The sequence below is a fragment of the Stegostoma tigrinum genome, chromosome 2 (assembly GCF_030684315.1).
Source record: "Stegostoma tigrinum isolate sSteTig4 chromosome 2, sSteTig4.hap1, whole genome shotgun sequence".
NCBI classification, from domain to species: domain Eukaryota; kingdom Metazoa; phylum Chordata; class Chondrichthyes; order Orectolobiformes; family Stegostomatidae; genus Stegostoma; species Stegostoma tigrinum.
This window is the reverse complement of record NC_081355.1, coordinates 7367765-7392909: the sequence shown is the minus strand read 5'-3', so window position 1 is coordinate 7392909 and position 25145 is coordinate 7367765. Positions and strand designations below refer to the sequence as shown.

Sequence of the window (25145 nt, the reverse complement as noted above, 5' to 3'; positions counted from 1 at the left end):
TTCAGTTGTCTTCCTGGCAAGTGATATGAATATATATGCAAACAATTTTCTACCTTCGGTAAAGTTCCCATTGTCACAGTCAGAATTTTAAACTATTTAGCTATCGGACCTCTTGTCACATCCTGAGTGTCTTGTCACACAACAATCAATTAAATTATAAAACAAAATGATTGGGAGTGATTATAAAGCTATAATTCAATTGAATTCATCTGTGTGCTATCATCAGGATTGCTGAACTGAATTACTCCATTGTAGCTCACTGCTGGTCATTTACTTCATAATGTACAGACACAACAGCAATGTTTCATTTTACCTTTGTTGGGAGATACATGCAGCATCCTCCCACCTGCTCAAGTTGCTGTAGATTCTGATCCTCAATATTCTGTTGCAGTTGTGATTCGAAAAAGATGAAACAGTTGCAGTTTAAAATCCCCGCAGCATTTGATGTTTGTAAATGTAAAAAAGTCAGAAGTCATACAACACCAGGTTATAGCCCAACAGGTTTATTTGAAAGCACAAGCTTTTGCAGCGCTGCCCGTTCATCAGATGATGAAACTTCACACAGGTCCAACACTGGCACCTCCACATCTTTGAAAACGCAGTGAGAACTTCTGTCCGGAGTGGCCTGTGAAGTCTTTGATGCAAACAACAGTGAACAATGTGCTGAGTTTGTGCAACAATTTCTGTTTTATATCAAGTCCCCAACACCCACAGTGCTTTACCTTTACATCGTGCTAAACTCACACTGATGTGATGCTAATATGGACAGAGATATGTGTGACAGCGACTTGTGCTTAATGCAATGTGTGTGAAAAGCTGCAACAATTTATAATGAGCAGCAGGCACAATTAATAACTACCCAGTTTTTTCCAGTTCCAATTGCCTTGTTTTCCCCTCACCAGGTAACCCCTTTGCCAGGTGTTGCATAAAAACATTTGGAGTTGAAGATTGCAGTTTCGAGTCGAACTAAAGTTGTTAACTGGACGGCAGCAAAATGTGACCCAGTAAAATTATGAACAGAATTGTTTCTTCCTCTCTGAATCAGTAATGTTTTGGAGATTCATAATGAAGTGGCCCCTCATTGTCCAAACACATGCCAATTGGACTCGTTTAATGGTGAGAACTGTTCAGCTTGGACAAATTGGGCTAAAGGGCCTGTTTCCATGTCATAAACCTTTATGACTGCATAGCATTTATGTAGTTTCAGAAAAGAACAGCAGTAGAAGTTTTCTTTTATGCTGTACCCAGAAGCATTATTTTTAAGCAGCACATCAGCATATTTTTTACTTTTATACAATTGTCTAGGAAACTAATAACCACATTAGCATCTTGACTCACTGTGTTGATAGATTTCCCAGTCACTGCGATAAATGATTGTTCAGCAAAGAGACCAGCCGTTCATGGTGCACGTTACTGTCATTTCACATGCAGTGTCAAACCAAACTCTCCATTTGCAGATAAAATTGCTAATGTTCCATATGAATTCTACCGTTAGAGGTAAGGGTGGGGACAATGGCTTCGCTGCTTGCCTCTTACAGAATTGACTGTTGGTAAATGTTGAGATTGCTTGTGGACAGAACCTTTTTCCAATTGGATATGCACAGAGTTGCATTTCCCCCACTGTAATGGGGTCTGATTCACAGGCTCTGAAACTGGCTGTTAGATTATATTTGATTTTGAGTTTGGACCATTCTGTGGTTTCCGTTGTGTAGTTAGATGTAGAATATCACAGGTAGGTGAGAATCCTCCATGTGAACCACATGGACAGCCCAATAAAGTTGGGTAGGAAATCCCGAATCCCAATTAAATCTGAGATGTATACATTTTTGTTCAGCAAAGATATTAAGGGACATAGGTCAAAGGCAAGTACATGGACTTCGGCCATAGATTAACCATAATCTCATTGACCGGTAGAACAGGCTTGAAGGGCTGAACAGTCTACTACCGATCCAATGTTACTGCGTCCCTAAGTAGGTGGTCCATTGTATCGTAAAAGACAATTAGAACTTGAAAGAGTTAATTGACATTATGAGATAGGCTCCACCAATGAGAAGAGAAAGGACTGTTGCGTATCTTTAATTTGTTACCAGAATATTTTAGGAGCAGGAATATGAATGTATTCTTAAGTCTGGCATGAGGTCTTGCAAAGTGTCACAGGGCCAGGTTGCTGGAACTCAATGCCTAAATGTATTTTGGGTCTCCCCACAGCACATGGACTGCAGGGGTTCAAGAAGGCAGCTCCCTACCACCTTCTCAAGGGCAATTAGGGACAGGCAATAAAGGCTGGCCAGCCAGTGATGCCCACATTCTGTGGGTGAATTAGAAACACATTTATCATAGCTTCTGCGAAGTGGTGTGAGAACCACTGGTTTTGTTGCTATTCTGAGACAAACTCCATGCTCTCCCTAAATGACCTGATGAATGCTGAACTTGAGATGGGCAATTTTCACTGTGGGAAGCATTAAAATTGAGTTTCTTGATGGCCCAGTTGGTTTTCTGGGAAGAAGTTGAGAATAACAATCAGAGCAATAGCAGGCACGATCACTATTCTATCTTGGGCTTTAAGCTTGGAGAGCAAATGAAAGAGACTCACATTTATATAGCACTTTTTAGAACCACTGGATGTCTCAAATCATTTTGCAGCCAATTAATTACTTTTGAAGTGCAGTCACTTGTTGTAGTGCAAGAAAACTGGTAGCTAAATTGTGCACAGTGAAAGCTGACAGCCAACATACAATCATAGAGTCCTACAGCATGGAAACAGATCCTTTGGTCCAACCAGTCCATGTTGACCATATCACAAACGAAACTAGTCCCATTTGCCTGCCCTTGTCCCAAATCCCTCCAAACCTTTCCTTTCATGCACTTATCCAAATGTCTTTTAAATGTTGTATCTGTAGCTGCATCCATCCCTTCCTGTGGAATTTCACTCCACACACAAATCACTCTCTGTGTAAAGAACGTTGCCCCTCATGTGTTTTTTAAATCTTCCTCCTTAAAAATATACACCCTAGACTTGAAATCCCCCACCCGAAGGAAAAGACACCTGCTGTTTACCTTATCCATGGTCTTATAAACCTCTGTAAGGTCACCCTTCAATTCATACCCTCCAGTGAAAAAAGTCCCACCTATCCAGCACCCCCGTTATAACTCAAACCCTCCATTCCCAGCAACATCCTGGTGAAAAACAGACATTGTGGGAAAAGCTTAGCAGGTCTGGCAGCATCTATGGAAAAAAACAGAGTTAACGTTTTGGGTGTGGTGACCCTTCCTCAGAACGGTTGTGAAGAAGGGTCACTGGATCCAAAACATTAACTCTGATTTTTGTTCAGAGTTGTTCAGTTTTTGAAGAGAACTTCACAGCGTACTCCAGAAGAGCCTCACCAATGCCCTGAATGAGCACAACATAACGTCCCAACTCTATACTCAAAACTCTGGGCAATGATGATGATAATGGACAGATAAGCTGTTTTTAAGTTGATACTGTTTGAGGGATTGCCATGGATCAGGGATGATGCCACAATCGCCTTTAAAATAGTGCCAAGAGATATTGTACACCCATCTGAGAGGGTGGAGTGGGACTTTGGTTTAAAGTGCCATCTGAAATTTGGTTTCATAGCAAAGGGAAACCTGACCACAATCCTCACTCTGGAAGTTAAAGATTGACCATCAATGGAAGTGTAAGTCGAAAGTGGAGTAGATGCATAAAGAATAGCGAAACACTTAAAAGAGACGTCTGATGACCAAATTTTAGTGACGATGCAAGATTATGTATGCTCAGATTATGTTACAGAGACATAGAGATGTACAGCATGGAAACAGATCCTTCAGTCTATTTCGTCCATGCCGACCAGATATCGTAAGTTAATCTAGTTCCATTTTGCCAGCATTTGGCCCATATCCCTCCAAACCCTTCCTATTCATATACCCATCCAGATGCCTTTTAAATGTTGTAATTGTACCAGCCTCCACCACTTCCTCTGACAGCTCAGTCCATATACGCAGCACCCTCTGTGTGAAAAAGTTGTCCCTTAGGCCCCTTTTAAATCTTTTCCCTTTTCACCTTAAACCCATGTCCTCTAGTTTTGGACTCCTCTACCCTGGGGAAAAGACTATGTCTATTCACTGTATAATGTCCCTCATAATTTTATAAATCTCTATAAGGTCCCCCCTTAGCCTCCGTCAATCCATGGAAAATAGTCCCAGCCTATTCGGCTATCCCTAAAGCTCAAACCTTCCAACCATGGCAACATCCTGGTAAATCTTTTTGGAACCATTCCCTTTCTTACAGGAAGAGGGGAATTTAGTTATGGTGTAAAAAATTGAAGGGTGGCTCAGGTAGAGTGGATAGGAAGGACTCATTTCTACACCAGAAAGGTCAATAGGCCCAACGGTCAAAGACTTATAACAAAAGGCAGAATGATTAGTGGGACTTGAGATTTTGTTTTCAGCCAGAGGATGGTGAGGGTCTGGACCTCCCTGCCTAGAAGGATGGCAGACACAGAAACACTCATCACATTCAAACTACACTTGGATATGCTCGTGAAGCATTTAAAGCTGCACAAACCTGGAAAGTGGGATTTGGCTGGAGAGCTCCTTTCTAGTGGACACACACACACACGCACAACAGCCAAAATAGCACTCCCTTGCACAGTAAATGTTCTCTGCTCCTACACTCAGTTAACAACCAAGCAGATAATCCATGTCTGCAGGAAAAAAGTGTTGAGAAAGGACAGAAAAAAGTAGCAACTGTTGAGTCTGAACCCCTCTTGCCTATTTCGAGTATTTTCAGCATGGGTGATTGCTACTCTGTTCTCGAAAGCCAATTGGTGAAGAACACCATGGGAGCCAATCTTTACTCAGTTTTGTATTTATTTGCAGAATGAAACATTATAAGCACGTACCTCCTCACCCAACTTCACCATGGGTTCTATAAAGGCTGCTTTATAAATATTTTCATTGAATCTGCTTAGACTTGCTGTGACACCCTGCTGTGACTGATGGGACTTAAACCCTGGTCTTCTGGTCCAAAGGGAGGGGCACTACCACTGCACCAGCCATCTTTTTCCGATTTTGATTTCCACTGTCTGCACTTCAGGTGTAAACCTTCTTGAGCAGCAGGAGAGCCTGGATGTTGGGCTGGAGCCCGTCCTGCTCAATGGTTAGCCCATATTGAGCTTCTCATCACGGGAAGGTAGAGTGATGATGGGTTGCCTTGCATATCAGCTAGAGGATCTCAGGGGTCATGTTCCCAGGGACTCTTAGCCTGAAATTCATCTGACATAGTGACCTTATAGCCACAGAAATTGAACGTTGCTAAGGTGGAACAGGAGACTGACTGTGGACGGGGGTGAGGGGTGGGGTGGTGGGGCTCGGGGCTTTGGCATGCCTTCCCTTCTGAGAAACCCTGTTTTTGCTGGCACTCTCAAAATTCTTCACCAACCTGCAATGAGCTTAAGTGTGGCTTTTTAATACTTATTTCTAAATCAATCTGTTAACATACACTTCCAGGGCGGGTGAGACACAAACCTGTAACTCCTGGGCCAGAGGTAAGGACATTACCACTGTGCACCAGGAGCCCTTTCTGTCTGTTTGTATAGATATTTTATGATCAACATGCTCCGAGAAATTATGATGCACCTCTGGAGCAGGTGGAATTTGAACCTTGCCTCCTGGTTCAGAGGTAGGGACACTACCAAACAGCCTTTAATGTATCTTTTTATATGTGTGCAAGTGGAGATCTAATTAGTGTTTTCTACTTGCATGTAATCAAACACAGTGATGCACAATAGATAATGCTGTAGAAAATGGGGATTAGAATAGTTAGCTGGTTGTATTTCGTCAGTGAAGGCCTGATGGGCTGAAGGGCCATCTCCTGTGCTGCAGAGCTATCTGACGCTATGAATCTCTGACTCTAGAAGGAACTGTATTAGTTAAAGGAAAGCAAAAAAAAACAGCCTATGGTATAACTTTTGTTATGATCCTTTTTTGCTAAGTGAATAAGCATCTTAAGAGTTAAAACAGTGAATCAAACACCTCTTAGAGATGACTGGGCGCTCATTAGAGAACGGTGTGCACTTGAACTGGATTTATTGAGCCAAGCAACTTTTTTTTTTCCCCTCAGTTCTGGCCTAGCTATTTGAAAAACAAAGCTGCAATGCATTCGAAGGTTTTCCTTGACCTGAAACACTGACTTTTTTTTTCTCCCTGAATGATTGAGGATTTTGACAGCTTCACTGTTCACCAGGGAGATGGAGGGATGCGGAACAAAACACTGGAATGTAATCAGATCTGTCTATTGATGGGTATTCCAGCCTTGAAGTTCCAGTTGTCTCCTGCGAGGATGTTTGAAGGATTTACAGCTATTAAAATCTGGACCATCTACTGTGAACACCTTGAATATCTATCCTCCTGACAGGTCCGTCTCCAGAGTTCAGAATATCAATCATGGATGCTTCAAAATATAAGATCAGATGCCAGAACTCTGACCTTAGCACCACAGATGGTAAGAAGAACGCTGATCTGTTGCGGTTGAGGTCCAAATAATGATCCAAATTATTAACTGGCTCGGCAGAGGGACCATCATTAAAAATGTTGAATTGCGATTAACTGCTCAAACTTCCCATAAGGCTATTATCTGAGATCGTTTAAATGACTTGAATTGTGAAGAGCACAATTGTAAACAGCACCAAGATAATCAGCACTGGGATCATGATTAATTATCACATCTCCCATTGTTTAGATGATCTGATCAAATACAGTTGTGGCACAATTTGAAATGCAATTGCTGATGGTATTCCTTTTGTAATCATGATCCATCATGGCTGAATTTGACACTTTGTTGTCAGTGTTCATAGTCTTAGGATCTGAGAGTTGATGATTAATCATAATTACTTCTTAATTTATGTTGCATTGTGCCCAATCTCATTGAGCCTGAGGGTTAGCAGTCGGGACAGAGGTGGTGAGAGACAGTAGGTTATTCATCCCGATTCTGACATCAGCTCAATGCATGTGGTCTGGTTCAGTTGGATTCAAACTGAACGCAAATCAGCGTTTTCTTGCCATTAGCCTGATAGATTTAATTGTGTTACAAGTAACTCTCAATGCCCACAACCCACTAAAACATCACATGAAGTTTTAAGCCTGTTATCTTTGGTAGCATCTGGCCTAGGAGCACATTGCAATGAATGTTCAAAGCCGGGAGCTAATGGGACACCACAACATACCTCCTACCCACCCAGCCATACTGATTTGTGAGTGCCCTTTCTAAGCATTTGCTTGAGAAAATGTTGGTTTTATGTGTGTGAGAATGAGAAACTTCAATGAAGACGATAGATTGAAGAAGATGGGACTGTCCTCCTTGGAGAGGAGACTTGATAGAGGTTTCCAAAATCAGGAGTGGGCTGGATAGAGTGGACAGGGAGAGGTTGCTCCTGGTTGTAAACAAAGAAGTGAATGAGAAGGTGTGGATTTCAAATGATGTACAAAAGAAGGAAGGGAGATATGAGATAAAAGTATGTACACACAGTGAGGAACTTGGATGTGGAACACACTGCCCAGAAATGAGGTGGCAGGAGGATCAATTAAGACATTGAAGAGGCATTGAACAATTATTCCAACAGGAATGATGTATAGGGAAACGGATAAGAGATGAAGCTGCAGGCTCTTTCCCAGGCCACACACCATCCTGCCTTGTAACTATACCACCATACCTTAGGGTCACCAGGTCAAAATCCTGGAACTCCATTGCTAACAGCACTGTGTATGTCCCTACACCCCAATGACTACAGCAGCTCACCACTACCTTCTCATCAATCCTTCAAATTAGAAGCAGATTAATTCAGCTGCTGAAGCCTGCTCTGTCATTCAAAAATGATCTATTCATGTGCCCAATACCACATTCACATATATCCCTGACAGTCTTAGATTCTTGACAGGCTAGGTGATCAATCTATAGCTGCTTTAAAAAATATTTGATGACAATGCCTCCACTGCTTCCTAAGCCAGAGATCTCCAAAATCACAGAACCCTCTGGGAAGAAAAATATGTGTCCTAAATATGTGAAAAAAATGTGTCCTAAAAGGGTGACCCCTAATTCTAAAACAGTTCCGGACTCGTCCACGAGAGGAAACATCTTTTGCATATCCACCATGCCAAGACCATAGAGGATCTTATACACTTCAATCAACACACTTCTCATTTTTCCTAACCCCGATGGAAATAAGCCCAGTCTGTTCAACCTTTCCTCATAAGACAGCCCACTCATTCCAGATACCAGCCTAATACACCTAATAAATGAATCACTGCTAATGCATTAACATTCTTTCTTAAGTAAGGAGACCAAAACCAGAGACAGTGTTTGAAATTTCATCTCAACAGCGTTTGTTTAACTGAAGCATAATATACCTAGTTTTATTTTCAATTCCTCTTCATAAAGGATAGCATCTGATTGACGTTCATGGTTACTTGCTGTCTGTATGTGCTAAACTTTTGTGAGTCATGCACTAGAACATGTACTTTAGAATTATGTGATTAGTCTCTGTATGGATAATATTTTGTTACTTTATTCTTTTTAAACAATTTCACATTTTCCCAAATGATGTTCCATTTGCTAGGCTTTTTGCTGACTCGCTCAACCTATGTCCTACCTATGTCCTTTTCACACATACCTGACTAGCTGCCTTTGAGTCATGCTTAGTGATCATGCTTCTCTCCCCTCATCTCACTCATCAATATCATGTGTAAAAAGCTGAAACTCATGTCCAGACCCCTGCCAGACTGTACTCTTTATATCCTGCCAGGCAGAAAAAGGCCCATTTATGCACACACTCACTGTTTTCTGTCAGATGGATAATCTTCAATCCAGGGTAATGTGTGATGTCGTAAACCAATGGGATCCTATTTACTTAATAACCAATCATGTGGCATCTTGTCAAACACCTTTTGAAAATCCAAGTACAGTATGTCTACAGGTTCCCCTTTATTCACAGCGTGTGTTACGCCTTCAAAGAACTTCAACAAATTGGTGAAACATGATTTCTGTTTCACAAGGGAAGGTGACTCTTTGCAACAACACCCAGTTTTTCTAAGGACCGGCTGTATGCTCCTCAGTGATTGACACTAATATCATCCCCAGCACAGATATTAGGCCAACTGGCCTATGGTTCTTGTTTTCTGCCCTCTCTCTCAAAGGTAATTAGGAATTACTCATTGGCTTGCCTAGTTCTCATCTCATGAAAGAATTAAAAAGATTAGAGGTAAGTAGACGATAATTAAAATTGCTGAACGGATAGTGGATGGTGTAACCAGGTCAATGCTGGCTAACATACCAGCACAGATTTGGATCCAAATGCTGTCAGAGGAAAAGGGGCAATAGATTAACTGAGACAAAAATGAGAAGAAGGCCAATTATTGGATTTTGTGCCTAAAATAACCAAGAATCTGAAAGTGCATCAATTGAATAATTAACACAAGAAAATTAAAATTAAATTAGGAAAGCAATTTATTGCAAAATCTGATGAGTGTTTAATTCTGTCATGCATTAATTGATGAGTCACCGCAATTTTATGCAACTAATAATAAATGAAATAGTGTAATCTGAACTGTAAAATTAAAGACATCAGTCATTACAGTCCAATGATGAAAGGGAAGATGAAGACACAACTTTAGCTCTGCATTCTTAATTTTCTTTTAGAAAAATAAAAAGGGCTTCAGTTTATTATTGTGTTATTAACCTCCCATTAGGAGATGGCTGTCTTTGATTGATTTGTCACTGAGGGTACATCTGAAGTGTTCCTGCTGTCTGCTTGATTGTTTTGATTGCAACAATCATCAGATCTTTGAATCAACTTGACCTCTTTTTATATTTTAACCATGTCTTCACTATAGGAGGGAAACCGGATCAACTGACTGTTCAGCCCTGGGCGGGGAGGGACAGGGGTGAAGAAGAAGCATGTAGATAAAAAATAGCAACTGAAAATGTTGGTCTCTGTATTTAAGGAGGGACATAGTTGCATTGGAAATATTTCAGGGAAGGCTGACTGGGCTGATTTTTGGGATGAACTGGTTTTGCCTCATGAGCGAAGATCGAGCAGCTCGGTGCAATACTCACCTGGACTCTAAGGATGAAGGAAGCAAGAGTCTTCTGTGCCAGGTAGAGATCAGGAAGCATTTCTTCTCTCAGACGGTCAGTGATCTTTGGAGTTCAGGACCCTGGAGAGCAGTGGAAACTGCAGGGCTCATTGAACAAAATCAAGACTGATTTGTTAGATTTGTGATTGAAGGGAGTCAAGGGTAATGGAGAAAGTGTACTTAAGGTCACTGCTATATCCACCATAGTCCTCTTGGATGGTGGAGCTCTATTGAAATTATATATGTGCAATTATATTAACAATTTTTTAATAACCCATAATTAACAGACTGCCGATCAAAAATATTTTGTTTTCTGATATCATAGATCACTTACAGTTTGGGAGCAGGCTGTTTGGCCTATTGAGTCCAATCTGACCCTCTGAAGAGCATCCCATCAAGATCCCCGGTCCCTCCCATAGCTGATCCACCTAACCTACACGTCCCTGGACTGGGTAAGTTAAGCATAGCCAACCCACCTAACCTGCAGATGTTTGGACTGTGCAGGAAACTGGGGAAAACCCACACAGACACAGGGAGAATGTGCAAACTCCACACAGACAGTTGCCTGAGGGTTGGAATCAAACCCAGGTCCCTGGCGCTCTGAGGTGGCAGTGCTAACCACTGAGCCACCAAGTTTTAAGATCAGGGTATCTAACAGAATTTCAGATCATGACACTGTAATAGACTTCATCCATGCTGCATCAATTCAAGATTCCCTTATTGAGAATTATGGCTCTTGGAACAGCATAACTGGGGTCTGTTAAACTCAACTCTAAATTCAAATGGCTTGTTAAGGTCAGGTTTCTTTTCTGCATGAATCATGCTCCCTACCCTCTCCCCTTGCTGGCATCAATCAGATCTTTAAAAAAATAAATGAGGGCACAGCATCTGCATCCAGGGCCCACCTACTATTTTTAAAATTTTGCAAAGTCTTCCGAACTCCATGAAATTCTGGCCGATAATATTTGTCTCCATTGAGGGGCCAAATGGCCGACTGCTGTTCCTGATTCTTATGTTACTAACAAAGGCATAAAGATTTGAATTTATGCATAATGCTCTGATAGTAATGTACAAAAAGAAAGATGTTAGCCAAGTATCACTTGAGGCAGTGATACGAGTATGTATAACGGGGAATGAGGAAACAGCAACAACATTACATCTCTCTCTATCTGTACCCATTTTTCTCTAGCTACCCATCCTTTTTCTGTTTCTGTACCCACTTTTTCTATCTAAACCCAACTTTTTCTCTCTATGTGAAACCATATTTCAGACTCTATCAGTACCTATCTCTTCTATCTCTGTCTGTGCCCATCTCTTCCTTCGTCTATCATATCCATCTTTCTCTCTCTATCAGGACCCATCACATTTTCTCTTTTTGTACTCATCTCTTTCTCTCTATCTGTACTCATCTCTTTGTCTATCTGTACCCATCTTCCTCTCTCTATCTCTACCCATCTCTGTTTCTCGGTGGAAGAATAACGTGCAAAGCACACAATTAAAACTGAACTGTCAAATGATGTGGATGACTACCAGTGAGATGTTTGAATTGGGATGGAAAATGATCTGTTATGCTCTGGTGCTACTATTTAGAAGAAGGTAGAAATCAGGACAGTGAAACTTCCTGGGTAGACAAACAGGAGGCTGGAAGAACACAGCAGGCCAGTCAGCATTTAGAGGAAACGAGCAGTCAACGTTTCGGGTATTACCCTTCTTCTGGGCTGCCTGGGCAATGCAGAAAATCTGACAATCTGTCTGTTTGTGTCCCCACTGGGGAGAGACTTCTGCTGTGGCTGATTTCTGTAAGCCACGTGGTAGAGGACCATAAAACTTTTCAAGCATTGTTGGCTTTTAAGTATGCCTAGAGTAAGAATTTCTCACTGGCATTGTTGATTTGGTTGTCTTTGGACTGGTAACATTCACAGCTTCAGTTCCCTCGTTCATTGCTGCCTCAGTGTGATGGTGCTGATCACAGCTGGATTAAACAAAGCCATTCACAGGACACAAGAACAGTTTGGATATAAATATGTTACTGAACTGCAAATTTGTTGCATGTCGATAGCTTGTTTGATGGCGCATCTTGTGGTCAGACAGCACTCATTTTAGCACATGTTAGCTTTGTTACTCAGATGACTGATGAACATTTGTATAGCATAAATAATTGCAATGAGCAGATTCTGGCATTCCCAGGAGATGGCCCTCTGTTGGGGACCTAACTGGATTGATTTTGGGGGGGTGTAGTTCCTCCTGCCAGTGAATCTAGAATGAGGGAGATCAACTCTAAATCCTATTCAGGACTGAAGATCAGAAAGAATATCTTTTTTCAAAGTCCTATTTGTGTTTGAAACCTCTTCCTGTGAGAGCAGTGGAGGCTGGGTATCTGAGTATATTCAAAGGTGAGCCAAGCAGATTTTTGATCTTTATGGGTTTTGTGAACAAGCAGCAAAGTGGAGTTAAGGCCTCAGAGCAAGCCATGATCTTATTGAATGGTGAACAGCCTGAGGGGATAGAATGGCATGCTGTTTCTCCGACTTCTTACAAATGGGGAGGCAAAGGCTTAGTGCTATTATCGTTAGAATATTATTCTTGGAAACTCAGTTCATTCTCTGGGCATCCTGGGTTTGAGGCCCACCATGGCAGAGGGTTGCATTTGAATTAAATTTGTGGTCTGGAATTAAGAGTCTAATGATGGCCATGAAACCATTTTGTTGATTGTCAGGAAAAACCCATCTGGTTCACTAATGTGGTAGGGAAGGAAACTGCTTGGTTTGTCCTATATGTGACTCCAAACCCACAGCAATGTGGTTGACAATGTGGGATGGGCAATAAATGCTGGTCTAACCAGTGATGCCCACATCCCTTGAGTGAATTAAAAATCAGATTTATGATTCAGGGCGATTGAAGCTATTGAGTCACCGAGATGTACAGCACAGAAACAGACCATTCAATCCAACTTGTTCATGATGAACAGCTATCCCAAATAAGTCCCAATGGCCAGCATTTTGCCCATATCCCCCTACACTCTTCCTATTCATGTCCCTGTCCAGATGCCTTTCAGGTGTTGTAATTGTACCAGCCCCTACCACTTCCTCTGGCAGCTCATTCCATATGCTCACCACTCTCTGCGTGAAAAAGTTGCCCATTAGGTCACACTCACTTTAAACCTATGCCTTCTAGTTTTGGATTCCCCCACCCTGTGGGAAAAAACCTTGGCTATTTACCCTATCCATGCCCCTCATGATTTTACGAGGTTACCCTGCAGCCTCTGATGCTCCAGGGAAAATAGTTCTGGCCTATTCAGTGTCTCCCTCTAATTCTAACCCTCCAACCCTGGCAACATCCTTGTAAATCTTTTCTGAACCCTTTCAAGTTTCACAATATCCTTCCTATAGCAGGGAGACCAGAATTGCACACAGTATTCCAAAAGTGGCTTAACCAATGTCATGTACAGCTGCAACATGACCTTCCAACTCCTACACTCATTGCACTGACCAATAAAGGCAAACACATCAAATACCTTCTTCACTACCCTATCTACCTGCATCTCCATTTTTAATGACCTATGAACCTGCATCTTTGTTCAGTGACATTCCCCAGGACCTTACCATTAAGTGTATAAGTCCTGACCTAATTTGCCTTTCCAAATTGCAGTACCCCACATGTATCTAAATTAAACTCCATTTGCCACTCCTCAACCTGTTGGTCCATCTAGTCGAAAAGCCAGTCTTGAACAAATTAATTCGTATTTCTCCTTGGGTCCATTCTGAGGTTGCACTGCACCATTCTTGATGACTCATGGTATCATTTGGTCAACATTTCTCCTTTGTTTCTTGTTGGCCAGACTTTGATCTGGGATATTGGGGGAAATCAGTTTGATCAGTCAGGAAGAGCTGTCAATCTTTGTAGCAAAAACTCCATCAGGGGACTGAAGGACCTTTGCTGAAAAATGCATGAGGATAAAGAAGCAGATGTTTTGGTTTTGTGTCAGTTTAAGTCTAAAGTTGATTCACCACACTTGAGAAAAATGCTCCATTTAGATCTAAACCACAACCTGGCAATACAAATTATAAACACTTACTAAATCAGGTTACGTTGCAATAATATTGATTCAACTTCCATATCAAAATGAATTTGCAGAAAGTCTTGATTTCTGAAAACCAATACAAGTATCATTAGGCCACAATTTCTTAAACGATCCCTCAGGAGTTGATTCGGGGTTTTTATTTTTTTTTAAATTGAGTTAAGATCAGGGAATCCTTAATGCAGAGAATGTGGGAATATTACTATTATAGGCTTAGCTTTCTAAAGGGTGCAGAAAAGATTTATGAGAATTGTTTCTGGGTTGAGGGACTTCAGTCACATAGGCAGAAGCTGAATCTTCTCTTTATTCTGTTCCAGTTTAATTTTGCAGACGAAGGATTAGATTTTTTAGAAGCTGGAACTGTGCTCCTTGAAGGAGATTGCAAGAAGAATTGATAGAGATACTTGAGATAGTGAAGGCTCTGGATGGAGAGTGAGGGGGAAGCTGTTCCCATTGGTGGAAGGCCTGAGAATCAGAGAGAACAGGTTTGTGGCAGAAGAACCAATAGATGAGAATCCTTTCTTTTGTACAGTGAGCAGTTTGTGTCTAGAAAGCATTGCCTGACAGTGTTTGGATGCAGATTTGTACATGGCTTTCCCTTCAAAAGGGAGTTGGATAGTCTCCAAAGGAGTGAAAATTTGCAAGGGATATGGCAGAGGACTGGGACTCGTTGAATTGCTCTTGCAAAGAGGCAGCATGCAACCAAGGGGTCAAATGGCCTCTTTCTATGCTGTAACCATTGTCCAATCCAATGTTGTTCATCATTGCATGGTCTATAATTAATATACTCTTAGATCTCAATAATGGGTTGGTGAGAGAGATGGTGATTATTGTGTTAACCTAATTGTAATTAGGGAGTGTATAAGTGCAAATTGTTTTCCACACAAAAACATTAAATAGGGGACTGTTCAGAATCTCTTTTGGTTAGGAAATAGTCAAAGATTGAACGTATGTATAAGGGAGCACTTAGTATAGTGTTGAATGCGCTGCAACATTCTCGGTTTTAGTACAAAGTGTGATAGAAACTGCTGAAATCAGGCAGTTACTGGGGTCCTGTCCTACAATGGTATTGTCCGTACCTCTGGGCCAGGAAAGTTTGGAGTTCAAGTTCCACCTGTCCCAGAGGCATGTCATAAAATGCTCAAATGATACTTTGCTCTTTTGAAGAGGAAAGATTACAAAATATCTGGGGACCCCTACATAAGGCATTTGTAACTGTACTTTACAGAGCATGGTTGCAAAACACTCTTTATGAACATCCCATGGAGCCACATTTTCTGAACTTTGGAAGCAGTTTTGGGATCCAGGCAAGATTTACATGTCAAATAAAAACCAAAAGAACTGTGGATACTGTAAATCAGGAACAAAACCAAAGTTGCTGGAAAAGCTCAGCCAGCCTGGCAGCAGCTATCTGTGAAGGAAGATACAGGGTTAACGTTTCGGGTATGGTGACCCTTCCTCAGAACTCATAGTGAATGGGAAAACATCAGTTTATGTGCAGAAAATAGGCATGTGGGTGGGGAGGGAGTAAATGATAGGATAGAGCCCTAAGAGAGAGAAAGACAGTGAACAGACAAAGGAGTTGCTAACGATCAGGCTGGGAGGGCGAATAGTTGTTAATGGGGGCTGTTAGTGACTAACAACAGGGGGTGTGTAGTGGCAGGCCATGTGGTAACAAGGCCTGGTGTGTGGGGTGGGGGCTGGGACATGGGAGAGTTTAGGCCCTAAAATTATTGAACTCAATCAAGATGTCATTTATCTGAACTGGGAAAAGGCATAGATAGAAGAGGTTTTATGCAAGTCTTTTTAAGATTTGTCGATGGAGTGTGAGAACCACTGGCAGGGCTTCTGTTGCCAATCCTTCAGGCTAAAGATCAATCATGTTGCTTTGGGATTGGAGTCACATGTCGATCAGACTGGGTCAGGACAACAGATTTCCTTCCCTGAGAGAGGTTAGTGAACCTCAGGGAGTTTTAACAACAGCCAACAACAACTGTTACAAGGTAATCATCAGACCACTTTTTGTATTGGATTCAAATTATAGTAGCTCCTGCTTTGGAGTTTGAATGCACGCCCCCAGAACATTAGCCTAGTGTGTTAGATTACTAGGCCTCTGACATTGTCACTACACCAGCAGTAGGTAAGTGGGAGGAGAAGAGCAAGAGAAATAGGAAAGGCCTCACATAAAGGTAGATCACAGGATGGATAAATGATTAGAGGAATGATGGCAATGGATCAAATGAAGAATCAAAAGCAGGATCCACAGGAATGGCAACAGGAGAACCATGATGGCCAACTGTTTCTGACAAAAACTAGAGGTAATTGGGGTGGCACAGTGTCTCTGTGGTTAGCACTGCAGCCTGATTGCACCAGGGACCCGGGTTCGATTCCAACCTCAGGCGACCGTCTGTGTCGAGTTTGCACATTCTCCCTGTGTCTGCGTGGGTTTCCTCCAGGTGCTCCAATTTCCTCCCGCGTCCAAAGATGTGTAGGCTAGGTAGATTGGCCATGCTAAGTTGCCCGTAGTGTTCAGTGGTGTGTGGGTTATAGGGGGATGGGTCTGGGTCGGATATATCAAGGGTCGGTGTGACTTGTTGGGCCAAAGGGTCTGTTTCCATGCCGTAGGGAATCTAATCTAATGGCAACATAAAGAGAAATTGCTGGAAAAGCTCAGCAGGTCTGGCAGCATCTCTGCAGAGAAATCAGAGTTAACATTTTCGGTCTGGTGACCCTTTCTCAGAACTGGTAACGGTTATGAACTGAACGTTTGATATGAATGCTTCCAGTTGTTCAGGGATTATGATCAAATTGAATGCTGGGGAAACAGTGAACAGGAGCAGCATTTTTCCATAGGGAGGAGTGAGGTACCTGGAGTTAGGGGCTATGTGATAGTTAAGAGTGACATGAACAGGTAGTTGAAGGAAGGTGAGGGGATGATACATGGATCTGGGAAAAGGGTGGAAGGATTAAATTCAACATCTCAGGTGGCTGCGAAATGCCAATAGAGCTAAATGGCAGAAATAACTGTGTTATTACATTGCAGTCTTGAAGAGAAGCTCAAATGAATTTCATCAGACTAGCTAATTTATGAAAATAGATTTTTGTTTATTTAAAGGTTAAGTAATTCTGAAGATGGTGAAAGTAATTGAGCTGTTGCTTGTACTAATGCACATAAAAATAGCTGGACAAGACCAGCATGTACAGTTTCTTTAATGTATGAATAGCAGCTTTAGCAGGGTGAACCGTAGAAGCATAGAAGAACCTTGAAACCTGTGATGTGGTCTGAATGCAGCTTGAACATGCCGTATACACGAGAGTGTAGAAATTAGCAGCAGACCAATTTGGCTCCTGTGGGGAGAAAGGGATGAGACGAGAGGAAAGAAGAAACTTTTGCAATTTAATGTGTGTCTTGCGATGCAGGTAAGGTCTGATTTTTCAGATCAGCATTGATGACTGCCCAGTAGTACACATTAACAGATATTTGAAAAGTATACATCAACAAAGGAATGAAAAATAAGTGCGTTAGAGCTTCATTAAGATATCTGTGCATTCCTCTGTACTTTATAACATGTGAGGTTTGAGATTATTTACTTTCAGTTGAATATCTTGTAAATCAGAAGTATTAATAATGCTAAATGACCTTGGGTTGCATCAGATCACAGTCACAAATTTTCTACGGATTTTACAAAGAAACGGATTCACAACTGACTCTGTAATACTACGTAAATATGTTATATTTTTGGGATTTCTCACCCGGCAGACAAGGACTGTGGGAAAATAATTTAATATAGAGAAATCTCTCATCTATAAAAATACGTCTTTCTTTTAAAAAAATCGCTTGCAGCAGCAAAAGAGGTCAACATAGATTTCTGTTGGTATTCCTGTGAGTTGTCCAAATGAGTACAAAACAGAAAGCTGTGATAAAATGTGGCAAACACAGTCTCTGACTCCAGCATCTGCAGTTCTTGCTAACTATGATGAAATGCGTCTTTTTATTTAGCAAAATCAAGCTCTTTTTCACCGAGTGACTGTTTGTAAAGAAGAAGCAGATAGCATAATATTGTAAATCAATATTAGAAAATCGTGGGCATACTGCGTAATTTGTTTACATCAGTGTTTGCACCAAAAGAATTTTCTTGAGCCCTCTGCAGAGTCAGAGAGATTTGGTTAGGGTAATGTGGTTGATGTGGTATACATGGACTTCAAAAGGCATTTGATCCAGCATTGTATAACAGACTAATGAACAAAGTTAGAGCTCATGGAATAAAAGGGACATGAGCAAGATGGATACTAAAATCAACTGAGTGACAGGTAAGGGAGAGTTGTCGCTTGTAAATTCTTTCATGTTGCCCATCTCAATGTTCCCTTGAACTGAGAAACTTTACTTGACCTTTTGAGGGGGTAGTTGAGAGTCAACAAATTACTGTGGGTCTGGAGTCACATGGGTGGTATGGGCAAGTTGGGCCGAATGACAGTATGTAGGCCAGACCAGGCTCGGATTTCTTTCCCTAAAGGAAATAAGTGAACCAGATTTATTTTTGACCTGACAACTGATGACAGTCTTATGGTCACCATCACTGGGACCAGTTTTCAATTCCACATTTTATTTACGAAATGGATGCAAATTCCAATCACTGCCACAATAGGATTCAAAGTCACATCCAAAGCATTAGGCTTGGCTTCTGGATTACTAACCCAATGAAATTTTCACTATGCCACTAAGTCTCCTCATTGCGTATGTTGTGGATTGGAAGAATATTCAAAGCTGGGTTTTCTAAAGGTGGGTATATATAACTAACCTGGAGGTTGGTGTACAGAATAAAATTTCAAAATTTGCAAATGACATGAAACTTGGAACCTGTGATACTGGTAAACTTCAAGAATGGGCATGTGTTGATGAAATTTAAGTTGAAGAAGTGTGAATTGATTCATTTCAGCGTGGAGATAATATAAAATAAGAGGTACAATTTGAAAGGGAGTGTATGGGCAGAGAGACCTAGGGGTTTGTGTGCACCATTATCGAAGAAAGGCAAGTTGAGACAGCAGGTAATAAAACATACTGAGATCCTCAGCTTTATATCCCAGACCTAGAGAACAAAGGTAAATGGGTTATGATGTACCTGGATAAAACATTGCTTTGGCCACAGCTGGTGTGTGTATCCAATTCTAGGCATCTCACTTTGGGAGGCCTGTGAAGATATTTGAGTGAAATGTATAAGTTTGTCAAAAGAATAATTCTGGGCTGAGGAAAAATCAGTTATGTGGATAAACTTAGGAATGTTGGACTATTCTCTGTCAGGAAATAATTGAGAAGAGGTGGAGGTGTTCGGAATCCAGTGGGCTGCAAACATAACGGATCATTTTTGTCACTTGTTTAAAAAGACTCAATCAAGTTAGTGAGACACAATTTCCCAAGCACAAAGCCATGTTGACTTTCCCTGATCAGTCCTTGCCTTTCCAAATACATGTAAATCCTTCCCCACAGAATCTCCTCCTCCTACCCACCATTGGCATCAGGCTGTCTGGCCTATGGTTTCCTGAGATCGCCTTCTGGGAGAATCGAGAATGAGAGAGCCCAGGTTGAAAGTAATTAGCAAAGGAAGCAAGGGGGACATGAGGAAAATCTTTCTTGCGTAGTAAGTGTTGAGGGTTTGCGAGTGTGCTGGAGGCTGGTTCAAATCAGATTTTCAAAAGAGAAGTGGATTGTGGTGTGAAGTGGAAACATTAGTAGCAGTGGGGAAGAAGACAGAGGGATGAGACAAGGTGAGTTACTGTTGCCGGCACTGACATGCCGGGCTGAATGGCCTCCTTCCATGGTGCAACGATCCTGGGATTGTAAATAAATCTGGAATGAAAATCTCCCATCAGCAATGGGGACCTGCATCCCGTGAATGAGGGAACAGCCACCTTTGAATCTTGTGTAAAATTAATGCACAAATATTGCAATAAAATGCTGGGGTGCATCAAAACGGTGAACTTCTTCCCAAGAAATTTTGTTGATGTCCATAACTTCCAAAATAAAACTGTTGATATGAGTTGTTTTGGTTATGGCTCCAGATTGATAGTTGAGAGCAATGGAACAGGGTGAGCTGACATTGACTAATTTACAAATGCAGAGCCGTTTTCATTTTTGATGGTAGGAACTGTGATGGAAGAACTGGGAGGAATACGAGTGGCTAGTTTACAATCTCATCCATATTAGAGTCATGGAGATGCACAGCATGGAAACAGGCCCTTCAATCCAAATTGTTCCTGCTGAACAGCATATCCGAAACTGACCTAGTCCCATTTGCCAGCATTTGGCCCATATCCCTTGAAACCCTTCTTATTCATATACCCATCCAGATGGCTTTAAATGGTGTACCACCTCCACCACCTCCTCTGGCTGCTCATTACATACACGCACCACTCTCTCTGTGAAAAGGTTTCCCCTGAGGTCCCTTTTAAATCTTTCCCTTCTCACCTTTAAACTTATGCCCTCTTGTTTCAGACTCCCCTACCCCAGGGCATTTTCACCCTATCCAAACCTGCCATTATTTTATAAACTTCTGTATAAGGTCACTCCTCAGCCTCCGATGCTCCAGGGAAAATAGCTCTAGTCTATTCAGCCTCTCCCTATAGCTAAACCCGCCGAACCCGGCAACATCCTTATAAAGATAGTAGGAACTGCAGATGCTGGAGAATCTGAGATAACAAGGTGTGGAGCTGGATGAACACAGCAGGCCAAGCAGCATCAGAGGAGCAGGAAAGCTGATGTTTCGGGCCTAGACCCTTCTTCAGGAATTTCTGCATTCATCCAGCTCTCCACCTTGTCATCTAACATCCTTATAAATCTTTTCTGAACCCTTTCAAGTTTAACAACATCCTCCCTGTAGCAGGGAAACCAGAGTTGAACACAATATTCTAAAAGTGGCCTCACCAATGCCCTGTACAGCTGCAACATGACCCTCCCAATCCTATACTCAATGTACTGACAAATGAAGGTAAGCTTGCCAAATGCCTTCTTCACCATCCTGTCTACCTGCAACTCCACTTCCAAGGAACTATGTACCTGCACCCCTAGGTGTCTTTGTTCAGCAACACTCCCCAGGGCCCTACCATAAATTGTACAAGTCCTGCCCTGATTTGCCTTACCAAAATGCAGCACCTCACATTTATCTAAATTAAACTCCATCTGCCACTCCTTGGCCCCATCTGATCAAGGTCCTGTTGTACTCTGAGGTCACCTTCTTCGCTGTCCACTGCACCTCCAATTTTAGTGTCATCTGCAAACTTACTAACCATATCTCCTATGTTCATATCCAGATCATTTATATAAGTGACAAAAAGCAGTGACCCAGCACCAATTCGTGTGGCACACCACTGGTTACAGGCCTGCAGTCTGAAAAGCAACCCTCCACCACCACCCTCTGTCTCCTACCTTCAAACCAATTTTGTATCCAGTTGGCTTGCACCCCTTGGGTTCCATGGATCTAACCTTGCTAACCATTCTACCATTTGGAACCTTGTCAAACATTTTGCTGAAGCCCATATCAACAATGTCCACTGCTCTGCCTTCATCAGTCTTACTTGTCATTTCTTCAAAAAACTCAATCAAATTAGTGAGACACAATTTCTCACACACAAAGCTATGTTGCTTTTTCCTATTCAGTCCTTGCCTTTCTGAATACATTTAAATCCTGTCCCTCAGAATCCCCTGCAATAACTTGCCCATCATTGGCATCAGGCTGTCTGACCTATACTTCCTGGGCTTTTCCTTAGCATCTTTCTTAAATAATGGTACCATGTTAGCCAACCTCCAGTCTTCTGGCACGTCACTGATGGCTATCATGTCTCAGCAAGGGGCCCAACAATCTGTTTCCTAGTTTCCCACAAATTACTGAGATACACATAATTGGGTCCTGGATATTGATTCACCTTAATACTTTTTAAGACATCCAGCAGCTCCTGTTCTGTAACATGGACACTTCCAGACTTCACTATTTATTTCCCAAAGTTCTTCCACTTCTGTATGCCTCTCCACAGTAAATACTTGATTGGTATTGTACGCATCTCCTGTGGTTCCACACATCAACAGCCTTGTTGATCTTTAAGGGGCCCTATTCTCTTGCTATTTACTCATTTTCCCTTAATGTATTTGTAGAATCTTTTCGGATTCTCCTTAACCTTATTTGCCAAAGCTATCTCATATCCCCCTTTTGCCCTCCTGATTTCCCTGTTAAGTATATTCCTAATGCCCTTATACTCTTCTAGGGATGCATTCGGTCCTACCTGTCTATATCTGTCATATGTCTCCTTTTTCTTGACCAGAGCTTCAGTTTCTCTAGTCATACAAAATTCCCTCCACCTACCAACCTTATCCTTCACACTGACAGGAACACACTGTCTCTAAACTATTGTTATCTCATTTTTAAAGGCCTCCCACTTTCCAAGACATCTCTTTATCTGTGAATAGCCTCTCCCAATCAACTTTTGAAAGCTCCTGCTTAATATTGTCAAAACTGGCCTTACTTCAATTTAGACCTTGAACTTTTAGATCATGTCTAATCTTTAAGATAACTATTTTAAAACTAATGAAATTACATTACAATATAATTCAATATCCTTTTATTGTGATGTGAAATCCGTTTTGAAAAGCATTTACAATGTCTGCCTTCTTATGGTGAAACCTTAGATACAAGTGCCTAGGTACAATTCTTAGATACAGCAGAGGAAGTTGCTTAATTACAGAGTTGAAGTTAAGTTAAATATAGGAAAATATTAAGGAGTTAACATTATATTGTTCTAAGGTAAGGATCGTCCTCTCACACGGGCCACTGCCCTGGATTTGCGGCCTCCATGCTGCACTGGGGGCTGCTTCCAATGTGCTGCTGGAGGGCGTTTTCCTGGAGCTCTTCTGTGCTCACAGCCCCCGCATTGCTCCAGGGCACACAGCCACCGCGCTGCTCCAGGGCTCACAGCCCCAGCGCTGCTCCAGGTCTCACAGCCCCCACGTTGTTCCAGGGCTCACAGAGACCCACGCTGCTCCGGTGCTCACAGCCCCCCTTTGCTGTTCCAGGGCTCACAGCACCCCTCGTGCTGGTCCAGGGCTCACAGCCCCCCTCTGTGCTGCTCCAGGGCTCATGACTTGCGGTGTCCTGGGACTGATGGGGCGTGCCTGCAGGCTCCAGAGCACAAGGCCTTGCTGCCCGTGCTGGTTCCACCACAGGACTTGGCCCGTGATTTCTTCCATCCGCTCCGGGACTCGGTCTGTGCTTGCTCCGGGACCCTTGAGTCTCCTCTCCCTTTACAAGTTTAAATCCTCCCGAGCAGCTTGAGCAAATCTCCCCGCCAGCATATTTGTTCCCTTCTAATTCAGGTGCAACCTGTCCTCCTTATACAGATCTCTTCTGCCCCACGAGAGATCCCAATGATCCAAAAATGTGAATGCCGGCCAACCCGCACTAGCTCCTCAGCCACACATTCATCTGCCCTGCCCTCCTATTCCTACCCTCACTCATACATGGCACTGGGAGTAATCCAGATATTACTACCCTCAAGGACCTACTTTTTAATCTCCTGCCTAATTTCCTCCATTCTGTCTGCAGAACCATGTCCCTTTCTCTTTCTATGTCGTTGGTACTAACATGTACAACGACGTCCTACTGGTCACTCTCCCCTTTGAGAATATTATGCATCCTCTCTGAGACATTCTTGATTTTGACACCGGGGAGGTAACCCACTATTCTATGTCGTGTTGTTGGCTACAGGAATGTCTGCCTGTGCCCATGCTCCCCCCGCCCCAATCACAACAGGTTGCATGGAACCTGACATACTGCCCATTACATTAGAACCAGCCACAGTACCAGAAACTTGGCTGTCAGTGCTATATTTACCCTGGGAGTCCATCACCCCCCGATTTTATCCAAAACAGCAAACTTCTTTGAGACAGGATAGGCACAGGAGTCTTCTGCACTAGCTGCCTACCTCTCCTGTTCTTCCCGGCTGTAACACATCTCCCTACTGTATCTGCAGTTCTCCTACCTTCTTGGAATTGCCACCCATCACACTGCTGTAAATTCCTCATTGCCTCTAGCCGCTGCTCCAAACTATCTGCGTGGTCCGATAAAATTTGCAACCAAACACACTTCCTGCAGATATAATCATCAGAAAAATTCAAATTCTCCTTAATCTCCCACATCCGACAGGTAACACACACCACTCTAAGATAGGCCACCTCTACATCTTAACAAAATACAGACCCAGAATATGCCTAAAACAAAATCCCAATGCACTTTCTCAAAAACTCAATGTTAGCGGAGTCTGACTGCTCTACATTGCTCTAGGATAACTTAATACCTATCATTAATTTTAACCGAGAGTCAGATCTCAGGGAAACATACAAAAAAGGCTCACTCTACTCACTACTATGGATTTACAAAAAAAAACAGATTGAGTCTCACAAGTTTTATCAGTCTTAAAATCAAACACTTAGCTGATCAGGCTCTGAAATTACTGATCACTCCCAGCTGCTGTGGAGGTTTCTGAATGTCAGCTGTGAAACTGCACTGTTCATTTTTACTCTTCCTAATTTCCACCTTAACAAAAGCAATCAAGGTGAAAATACGATAGAAGGGAATGAAGAACAAGAAAACATGAAAGTTTTATCTGTAGAATTTTATGCTTGTCTGTTTGGGTGAGTCTGTGAGAATCAGAGTGGCAGTAAGCCGGAACATCAGTCTGAAACCAGCTTTCAATTTACTTGCAGCAGGGATGTGACTGAACTAATCCTGACATAGAATGTGCGATAGACAGATTTTCTGTCGTGAGTGACTGAAACACTCATCACATAGTGCCCAACATTGACGTCCCTTGGTAGCTATGGCTACGGTATGGCTGGGCCCAGCAGATCTGTGTACTCTTGAGAACAGGCCCGGACCCCACCCAGTTTTCTCTC

General features: G+C 42.2%; 1 protein-coding gene across 3 annotated transcripts in view; it reads left to right on the top strand.

Annotated features, from left to right (window-relative positions):
* cpne4b (copine IVb) overlaps positions 1-25145 on the top strand; it is a 369673-nt gene that overhangs the window by 5310 nt on the left and 339218 nt on the right. The window contains exon 2 of one of the 3 annotated variants that reach the window (XM_059652029.1): positions 10457-10583. The exons of the other annotated variants lie outside the window; for them this stretch is intronic. The gene's annotated coding sequence lies outside the window, so the exon portion shown is untranslated. The remainder of the gene's footprint in view (positions 1-10456; positions 10584-25145) is intronic. 3 annotated transcript variants of the gene reach the window in all.